This window comes from Anser anser (assembly GCF_964211835.1).
Source record: "Anser anser genome assembly, chromosome: 12".
NCBI classification, from domain to species: domain Eukaryota; kingdom Metazoa; phylum Chordata; class Aves; order Anseriformes; family Anatidae; genus Anser; species Anser anser.
Window position 1 is genome coordinate 10,127,805 of NC_139733.1, and position 10,979 is coordinate 10,138,783.

At 45.5% G+C, this 10,979-nt stretch overlaps 1 long non-coding RNA gene across 1 annotated transcript; it reads left to right on the plus strand.

The window, feature by feature from the left end:
* The first annotated feature begins 151 nt into the window (after positions 1-151).
* LOC310880253 lies at positions 152-10,490 on the plus strand. The gene is made up of 4 exons (XR_014571572.1): positions 152-2,752; positions 2,924-3,068; positions 4,365-4,434; positions 9,949-10,490. It is a non-coding gene; the product is annotated as an uncharacterized lncRNA (long non-coding RNA).
* The last annotated feature ends 489 nt before the right edge of the window (positions 10,491-10,979 follow it).

A 10,979-nucleotide genomic window follows, 5' to 3' on the forward strand; every position in this document is an offset into this window, starting at 1 on the left:
CCGCTACTTTCCCTCAAATAGGCGGGCGGCCCGGCCCGGCACCGCACGGCCCCGCCGCCGCCCCGCCCCGCTCCGGCCCCGCCGCCAGAGCGCCTGCGCCGCGTCCCCCCCCGAACACCCCCCCCCCGCCCCCCCCGGGCCCTCCCTCAAGCCCCGGGCCCGCTCCCGCAGCCCCCGGGCCGCCGCCGGTACCGGGAGCCCCGGGCGGGCCCGTGTGGGAGGGAGCCCCGCTCCGCCGGGGGCAGCCCCCGGGGGCCGGGCGGCGGGCGGCGGGCTGCCTCCGGGTCGGCGAAGCCCGAGGCTGCTCGGCCTCGCCGGGGCTGGGTGATGCCCCGGAGGCTGCCGCCCCGAAGGCTGCTCGGTCCTGCAGGTTGTGTCCCGGCAGGCGTTCAGAAGCCTTCGGGTTTGGCAAGGGGGCAGCATCCTGATGGGGAGAAGTTGCCTCTCCGAAGGGCTCCGTGCCCTGGTTTAATTTCTGCTGGTGGGTGGGATTGCCTCCATCCCTTCTCTCAGAGGGGCAAAAGAAACGTTTTGCAGTGACAGACGCAGGCTCGGCTTCCCAGTATCCAGGAAGCACCGGGAGTGCTGCCGAAACACATGTGGCCACATCCAGACATGCTACAAATGCCATGCAGCGAGCAGCGCCAGTACAAAAATGGAAACGGGGAGGACCTGATGCAATGACTCCAGCTCGAGCTGGTTCACAGAGCCAATTCTTTTTTAATGAGGTAGAGAAACACTATCGTTTTCCCAAGTTGTGTTGGAAGCCGACAGTAAAACCCACGCTTGAATCCAGAAAACTGAACTTCCAAAAAAGTCAGACACTGACCTGACGTGTTCAACACAGAGATGGATGCGCACAGTAACTTAATGCTTCAATAAAATATTAGCAAATGCTTTGGTATTCCCTCTCCAGCTCCTGCACCGTGTGCAGGCTATGGCTATTCTTTGCACGCCCTTCAGGACATGGCATGTTTTTGCATCCTATATTTCTACTGCAACAGCCACATGTAGCTGAAACATGGCTTGTGTGGGTCATTACAGTTGAAATCACGGTTACCAGAATGTCCAATATACAATCTCCAAGTATGTTTCAGCAGGGGTAAGGTGATCTCTAGTGTATACATGGGAAACAGAGCAACAATATGGTAAACAGTTTGTCCATAGCTGACAGAGTTAGCAGCAGTAAATGCTCTTCATCACACAGAATTTGGATTTCCAAACTTTTGAAAAATAAATTCTGTTGTCTGTCGCACTGGTATTTTCTTTCCCAGATGACCTGAGTTACTATCTGTCCAAAAGATAAAATTTAATTCAAGGTATGGGCCCACAGGGTCCAGATTTCAGGTTCCTGTTCTAACGGGATACCCAAGGTCTACGAGGCAGCACAGCAATTGCCAGACCACCCTTTATAAAATGGGATTTTCTGCACAATGCAATCTGATCCTTTGTCCTGCAGGAAAAGCCCAGGGACACAGCTTGTATTGCCATGGCTATCAGCTGCTTTTCCAAATGCCTGCCATTCGGCAGTTGGCTGCTCTATGACTGCAAATGCATCGCATGCACGCAGCAGCCCCGGTGCTGGGTGCTCCAGCCTGCTGTGCTTAAACGGCATGTGTACAGAGCAACTCTCAATCACAGGCATGGTAATCTGGCACATTCTGAACTGCGTGGGTGATTTATTTCTCTGGGATGTGGCTCTCCAAAATCCTCACAATTGTTTTGTTGTAATCCAGATATCAGTATCCTTCAGAGCAAAATCTGACCTTGCAGTCTTACAGTAGGAACAGACCTCTAGATGACAAGTATTTACTTTCAAATGTTGCTGCATGGGGTTATTAACAGGAAAGCCTCGCCTGAAATGTCCCTTAAGAAAACAAAACAAACAAACAAAAAAAAACTGTCCTGCACTGCTGAGATGGACATTTTGTTTTAGTTTTCTTGCAGTTGTTTTTTGCTGTTATTTCAAATGCTTTTTACTACTTTGTACTTGTTGCTGTGATCTCTGCAGTCCATAACCACGTAGGCTGGGTAGTAGCAAGCTGCTTGAAAACAGTCCTAAATGTAAAGGTGGAATGATGGAGTTAGCCAGGACACAGCAGGAAGAGGTGTTGGTTTACACCTGCATGCGGCTGCATTAACCCTGTCACCTCACAACCACGGCCCATTTCTCAGGGCACAAATGTGTATGAATTTATCAGGGGGCTCCTTTTACTACCACCTGGAAAAATGCTGTAAATTTATTTTCCAAGCTGTGCACCCAAGAGAGGAACATCCAGGACCCGCATAGAACTCTACGTATTATAAACACCTTATGCCAACAACCTTCAAAATCAACATTGCCCTAGAACGGAGGGAGCGGATCAGTGGAGTTATCTTCCGCCCTGTAGTGAATGACAGGAAAAACAGCCTTGCTACATTATCCTTCACATTTTCTGCAGCTTGTGCTGCTGCGCTGCAGCTTCTTTGAAGCCCTGTCCAAGCTGCAGCCCCAAGCAACACCGAGGCACGCAAACCGGGCCTGCGGCTGCCACGTGGGCTTCATTCGCCCTGACCCATCACCTCTGGAGCTGGTTTTAAGCCAGTGTAGGCTCCCAGAGCAAATGTGAATCAGCCTAAAGTTGCAATGAAAGCACTGTAATCTGTACAGGATCCTGTGAAATTCAGTGTGATACCTGAAATGCTGACAGAAGTTGCAGAAAAACAGGCAGCACCACTGCCGTTCTCCCACGTCTTTTAGTGGAGAAGCCAGGTAGGTGGAGGCTGTCTAAGTTGTTCTTATGGCTGATTTATTTGCAAATGCAGGTGAATGCTAGAGAGATGTGAGTTTAACTCTACCCTGACTGATTCTTTCACAGGAAAAATGTGAGTCTTTGCACTCAGTAACCGCTGCATGGGCACGTCTCTTTCCTTACTCTTTCAGGTAAACCAAGCGTGGAGAGGCCCCGGACCTCCCCTGGCTGCGCTTTCATGCAGGACCTGTGTGAGAAGGGAGGGTCATCCACACCGTCCTCAGAGAGCACATCCCCTTTGTGCAGAGTGAATGAGAGGAATGAGGCAGCGAGCAGGTAGCTATTCATTTCCCCCCCTCGGTAATTTACAGTGAAATGATGCCACTTGCGTACTTCTGGTGGGCACCTGCAGGGCAGATGACGGCACACCTCGGGGTAGCACGGCTCTGCGCAGGACCCTCCCATGAAGGTGATTCAGTGTCCCCGCACACAGGCTTCAACTTCAGGCAGTTTGGCACAAGCACCCAGCTTGGTACGTTGAAGGCAGTCGAGCAGACAACTGTATCAGTTGAAACCTGAAGCATTTTCATGGAGTTAGCCCAGGTCCACACTTGTGTAACTGCCAGCACAATTCTGCCCACCATGGCAAACGTGTGCCTGTACCTACATTCCTGGCAAATCAGCTGCTGAGTGAGAGGCTGGAAAATGTTGGTTGACATACCATTAAAGGGAGACAAATAGCAGGAATGGGTAATTAAGAGTGAGCAACAGATAATAGCTAATACACATCCTGACTTTAGAGGTTCATTCTTCTCATTCAGGGTTCTTGAACCTGAACTACTCAGCTAATGCATGGGTTTGCATGGTGCCAGATATTAGTGTTTCAGAAAGAGGAGAAAAGAAGGCACTTAATGTTGATAAAAACATAAGTAACTGTTGCCCTTACCACAAGTCATGGAAATACACATTGATGGAAGTAAACAGCATCCCAGGGGGCTGTAGAGTTTCTGAGCAGAAACGAGTAAGAATCTGCAAGTAAAAGCAAAGAGGAGTCCTGAGGATACCACCACGGATGGAAAAGAAGCAGTATGGGGATCAGAGAAAAACTATTCCAGCTGGGACAGCTGAAGACCGTGTTTTCCTCCAGCTTTTATCCGTACCTGTGCTCCAGGTGCAGATGTGGTGTGAAAAAAAGTAGGGGAGCATTTGGTCGGTCATTTCAGTTCAAACCCAAGTCATCTGCCACTGAATCATTTAACTTTGGGATCCGAACAACATTTCTGCACGATGTGAGGGAGAAACAGCTGAGGTCAGCACTAGATCGAGTCACACAGCATTGCAATCAGTTACCTAATGTAGTCATGCCTCACTGTTGCTTTAATTTAAAACACGGTTACTTCACAACAGTAATCAGCACTTGTTTTAGAGCTCAGTACAGGAGACACTCAACCTCGACCCATATCTAACATGCAGATGGTATTTTTTTCGGTTAGTTAGACAATGATTAAGGATTGCCGTCTTGTTAAGTGCTTCTACTGTGCGCAGTGCAGTGACTAACATTGTTCCCCCAGCACTTGGCAGTTGTAAATATATATATGCTGTAGAGGAAATCTTGGTATTCGCATGCTATAGGTGAGCAGCCCAGAACCCGAGGAGCAGAGTGACGTGCCCAAGGACACTCTGGAAATCCATGACAGAGAAGGTAAGTGAACGTGAGTTTCCTAAAAACCAAGCTCTAAATGCTGTCAGTTCCTCAGGGCCTTGCTCTGTGACTGGGGTCTCTAAGTGCTTCTATAAAATAAATAGATTTTTCTAATTATTAAATTCATAAGATGACCTAACGGTGATTTGATTGGATCATATAAGTACCTTTATCATGAGAACACAGCAGTTTTTAAAGGGCTTCTTAATCTAGTGGAAAAAGACATATTACAAGAACCAATGGCTGGAGTTTAAAGCCAGAAAATTCAAATTAGAAACAAGCTGCAGGACTGAGGTTTTCTAACAATAAGGATGTTTAAATATTGGAAGAACTATCCAGGAATTATTTGCCTTTTGAATTCTTCATGTCAAGAAAAGATGTCTCTCCAGAAGATCCAGTTTCATCAAACCCAACTTACTGGGCTCAACAGAGGAGTAACTGGATGAAATGTCTGGCCTGTGCTAAGCAGGAGGTGGGATTAGATCATCTAATCGTCCTTTACAATCGTAAATTCTATGAATCTATGAATAATAACGACCATCATTGTAAGTTACAGTTTGTAAAACAGCAAAGAGCGCTCTGCTACATAGCTGGGAGACAGAATAAAGCATGTTAAAAAATATTAATCAATAAGCCCTTTAACACGTGACTGGGAATTATTTGAAATCCATCCATGTGGCTCACAATTCTTCCCCAAAACAGTATTTTAATTGGGTTTTGATTATAGGGCAAAAAATAACAATCCATGAATCAAACAGGCATTACCACACCCGGAACAGCATTATCAACATTCCTGCATAATTTTTAAATGCCCAATTGATATAGAAATAGCTGCTGATTTGAAGGAATTATATGTAGGAAATATCATAATTGGTGCTCTTCTGTAAGAGGGCTTATAGGCCTGAGCCTGGGATTCCTTTATTGTATTTGAGTAGCTATAAAAACTTTTGTGCTAGATCATAACATTCTGTAGTTGTGAATGCAACAGATTTTACAGAAAATCTGTCTTAGAAACGTCTCTGGGAGTTTTTCAAATAAAGACATTGGCACCGTTTTGTGCTTCTTTGCCTTTGAAGTAAAATTCTGTTGCTGTCATGCTGTAGCCTTGATCTTAAACTTCCACAACGGTTTAAAGCCCACCCAAAAATCAGGACTTGTGTGTCACCTCCTGGGGTTACAAATGGGATACTTGTTCGTCAAGGAACTGAGTAAAATCCATGGAAAGGGATCTCTGAGGCCTTCTGTTTGTATATTTGTCTAACATTCATCTCCACATCACAGCATTTGAGCATCTCACAGTCTTTAACAGATTTATCTTCCCACCACTTCCGAAACAAGAAGTGTAATTCCCACGTTACCGTTAGGAAACTGAGATAGGGGGCACACAGAGTGGTTTTCCTAACATCAAACTAGACGTTTGTAGCACAGCAGGGGGCTGAAGGAAGGCCTTCCAATTCCATAGGGGTGTGCCTCATATTTTAGATTGTCTTCCACCTTCTGCCTTTGGCTATAATACAAATGTCAGAAAGAAAAGTGGCATTAAAAAATCGAGTTACACAAGCAAATTTTCCCTACAAAGTGCTGCATTTTTGATGGGGAGTGTGGGGTGGGGTGAGAGGGCTATTAAGCTTCAGGAGCTTCTGAAAATTGCAGCAAAATTTCAGTCATTAGTTTCACATGCCAATTTTGGAAGGAAACACACACACACACATGCACAGAAGTCCTTCTCTTGGAACAAGAGCTAAAACTATAAAAGCAAGAAAATGTGGAAAGCAGGCCTGCAGCAGTGTGGGTTGATATTCTGTCTTTAAATCATTCTGGCACTTGTTTTTTCCCCTCGAGGTGGAAGTGGTAAGCATCAAGGCAGAACTGCAGTAGCCCTAAATCAGGACATGCCTCTCTTTCTGGGTTTACAAACCAGAGTCTTTGCATTCCCAAATAGTTGTCTTTGTGGTTCTCTACAGTGTTAAGACGATGGTTTCTGCACAGCTGTTCCCTACCTACAAGACTTCCTTTCATCCTCACCCTACATATTTTCGTACCGTTGGCATCTGATTTTACCATTGCCCTCTTTCCTGGCCATGTACAGGTGGCCCCTACAGCCCTGGTATTTGAAGGATATGAATCTACCAAGCCACTTATTCTGGAGAAGTGAGAACTGTATAATCCTCCCGATTTTATGATATAAGATACACTTTGTGAATTCTTTGCTGTTCTAAGATTTTTTTTTCCTTCCTCTCTTTTCCCTAAAACTGTATCCTATCCTTCTGTATCCTCCCTCACATTAATCACCTTTCCTTCCACTTTCTTACTTGCCCTACTGAGCTCCTCATCCAAGGATGGGTTGACAGTGCTGTCTTCCCTCAAATCCCCCGGCTCTTTTCCCTCAGTCTCCCTGGCTCTACCAAGCCAAATTCTCTCCTTTTTTCTCTCTCCTCCCCAGTGTTATATCTTCACTTCTCTCTGTTCCCACATCTGAAATGCTCCTTTAAAGCAAGAGTCTCTGTCTTCTTGTGTCATTTTGATCTTCTCAGTACTACCGATCAGGCTATTCCAAAATGACAGAAAAATATCTCTGGCCTGTTCATCCCAGTTAGCGTTACAGAAAAGGCAGGCAGCTACAGCAAGTGTTGCAAAATCAAAGAGAGAAGGATGTGTGCAAAGTGCACCCCGCTTCCAAGCTAAAGGACGGTGAATCACAGTGCATGCAGCTCACCAGGCAGCGACAACATATTGTCATGATGCCACATGTTAATATTCCGTGGTGAGCACTGAAAACTGGTCGCATCACCCCCGAAGCAGCCCTTGTAACGTGGACTAAATAAGGAGGACCCCGAGGTACTGCCCAGAAGGTGTGCTCTCCCAAGGAGACACTCGGCATTGCTACAGCTGGAGGAGATGCACTGCAGGCATCTCTAGTGCAACTGCATGCGTCTCCCAAGGTTAATTCCTCTATGAGCTGTGGGTGGCTGTGGCATTTGTCCAGAAGACAGACATCTGCCACAGTTCCCTGAATTATGGCCAAGGTAGTTTGTGATTCATACATGCCCAGGGGCTGAATGTAGCAAGTGCTTGGCAGGGCTGAAGTGTCAACCGCAGATAGAAGACCAGCGAGGATGGCAGTGGGTCAGGCCCCACCATGTCTGGAAGGTGCCGGGGGGGGGCATAAAAGCAACACAAGAAGATAAAGCTGAATCCGGGTTATCCACACGCAGCAGTGAGTGTGTTCCATATGTAACCATCCCAGTCACTGCCCTGGACACCAGACACGTTCCACCTTGCAGTGTCACCCTCTCGCTGCAAGCAGGGCACTCAAGAAGCGATAGGCACGGAGAAGCGGACGCAGCCCAGCCACGCTTTCCCCTTCGTGCTCAGCCGTGCTGCAGCACCGTGTGTGCACAGCGTGCCCGCCTGCTGGACACAGGCAAAATTATGTAACAGTTACTGATGAAAGCAAAGGTCACGGCTGTGAAAAAATTTGAACAACAGATAAACATTTGAATGACAATATATTTATTACTTTCCTCTAGATAACTAATTATTTTCTTGCTTGATGTCTTCCACCTTGCTAAAATGGCTCCCATCACTTCCCTGCAGAGATAGCCAACTGCTTTGTATAATCCTTGACAATTTGGATTTTAGTGAAGGCTGCAAGGTTTTCTGTTCAGATGACAACCTTTTTTTGTAGAATCCAGCCCCTCTGCCTGTGCCATGTGCCAAATCATTTCTGCAACAGGCCAGCAATATCCTGTCCAACCTAGGGTTCAGGAAAGCAGAGTGGCGATGTCAGAACCATTTTTGTATTTTTGCCTTCACACTGTACTACTGGCCCGAACTCCCTTTGCTTCTTATGCAATAAGTGGGAGAAAAGAAGGATTTGAAAAAGAGGAGGGATCACAGTTTCTGTTCTGTCCTTGATCCTGCAGAGGAGGAACTGGAAGAGAGTCTCCAGATAGGTGCAGAAGGGCATTGGGCTCTGGCAGTGTTGTTTTAGGAAGAAAAGGTGCAGCAATTCTGCCATGCTATTTTCTCTGTATTAGGCTATGAGAAATAATAGGTCTAATGGTTAAACTAAGAGTATCAAGAGACCTTATTTCTAGCCCTAATTATATCAGAAATTATCTCTTTCCTTAGGCAAATCCCTTGATTATGTAGTGCCACAGTTTTCCAGTCAGTAAAATGTTTAGACACCTCTACAGTACTGAGGTGCACAGATGAAAAACATTACTGTCTTTACATAGCATGATTTGCTCACAAAGATTCATGCATGCTAAAGTTCTGACCAAAGTTGATGGCCAAACAAAGTTTGCAATGTTTTATTATGTTCTAATTGCCTCTTTATTAGTTCAACAACAATATTTCTGAGCACTCTATTTACAAGCCCCATGATACTTTCTGTTGCTATTGGCTCACAGTTTCTCAAGTCCATCTAAGTTTGTAACTATGTTCATTGCAAAATGAAAATCAATAACAAGGGCTTAAAAAAAAAAAAAGAAAAAAAAAGATAGCATTGTATGTTGAAATAGAAGGGCAAGGAATCCTGTGCATCTGTGCTGCTTTAAAAGCTACCTGACAATAAGTTCTTGTCTTTGGCATAGAAATAAAGCTGTTCCATGGATGCATTGTTTGGGCTACATACAGCGTGCGTCTGTTTTCCCCAATCAACCCTCGCTCCAGGGTTGTTTGCTGACTCTGGCTACCACCATACTGTTGCAAAGAAAAGAGGTATCCAGATATCAACATGATTCAAGGGCCTAGGAGACCGCGAGGGAGAAAAAGGGTATTTTCCGAATCAGTTCCCCATGAAATCGCTGGAACTAGCGTTGTCCTGGGGGATAATAGAATGGATCATTAGGTGCCTTAAAAAGTTCACATTGGATTTTGAAGCCACCCTGCAAGATGAAAAATCAGTAGTTTAGGCAAATAAATAAAAGCCAGTGAATCCTCTTTAAGCTGTTGAACACAGGGGCAAAAGGGTTGTAAGAAGAAAGAGATTCCATTCTTCAAAAATGATACAGTTTTAAAGTCATTTCCCACCCCCCCACCCCCCCCCACCCCCCATCTCAAATCCTTCCTTCTCTTCCCTGGTGATTTAATCACATAAGATACTGTAAATCAGATTTCTTCTTTTTCTCCTCAGGTATGAGTTAGCTCTTAATTAGGCTATTGGGCAAAAATAAAATGCATCCTATTAATAGCTTGGGATATCCTTTGTGTTAACGTAAAGGTTAAAACGTACCTTTTACCAGCATTTCAAGAGTGTGATTCTGGTCTCACAGACAGATGCTTTACCTATTGCTGAATTAATTGGAATTCATTCTGACTTATGCACACATACATGAAAGAGTAATCATGCCCACAGTATTTAAATTTTCTATTTCAAGCTTTTGTTCAGGTAAGAACACGGAACTGAATGCCTAGCTGCCTGACCACATCATTTGGACTGGATTATTTTATTTCTATGCTTCCTTTATGTACATCGCAGGGTATATACAATCTAACATCCCTTTCCAGGTGACAGGCGAACATGGCAGGAGGAAATCAACATGTTTATGGAAGTCACTGGACACTCTCCTGAGATGCTGCTCCGTCACGCTAAACTGGCATTGCTCCACGGCAAGATGATTTAACGTCATCGTGCTGTGATGGCATCGAGTGACGTGATGGCACTACATCACGTTGTGACGGCACCCACCCACCAGGAGAAGCTACCCTGCTCGCATGATCCGTCAGAGGAAGGGAGCCTACTGCAGCTTCCAGTTGCCACCACGCCTGTGGCATCTCGCTTAGCTTTGCACGGTCTCGGATCAAAGCCCTGGCACACCTGTAGCGCAGCTGTGGGACTGGTGGGAGCTGACTTGGTTTGACAAAACCAGCATCTGAGTGGAACGGTTCCCAGGTTGGCCTGGGATAATGATAATATATATCTTCATTCTGCAGCTGATGAAATAAATGCACAGAATTACTGTCAACATCTGGAAATACAGCCTAAGAATTCTGGTGCCTCCAGACAATGCCGACAAATATTTACTGCTAAGCTTATTCTTTTCTGGGAGGTATTTACCACGACTCATATAAGCCTCAGTTATGAAAACTTTCCAGTCAGGATTTTTCATAGGATGATTGAAGACGTCCAAGGGAAAGGTATAAACTTTGCAGATTCCTTCCCCTGCACAGATTTGGATTGCTTAGTGTCTTAGATCCTGTTTTAAATCAATCGCTGCAGTTTAGGATAGCTCTTTGGAATGAAAAGTAGAGCCCTATCCAAGGTACTATGCTACTACAAACTCCCAACAGAGCAGAGCATGCCTAACATTTATGCTCAGGAATAGGTCCTTTTCCACTGCTAGCTATTCTTCATGTGAGCAGTATAAAGCAAAATGGAAATGATTCCTGCGCTAGCTAGTGTGACTCGGCTTATAACATCAAACAGGAACCCGGAGAACAAAACATTAGTTTCATGCTAGCTACAGTAAACAACATTAGACTGGCTGAGAGCTCTAGTCGGGTCCCAGGCAAAACAAGGTCTTTTCTAAACAACATCA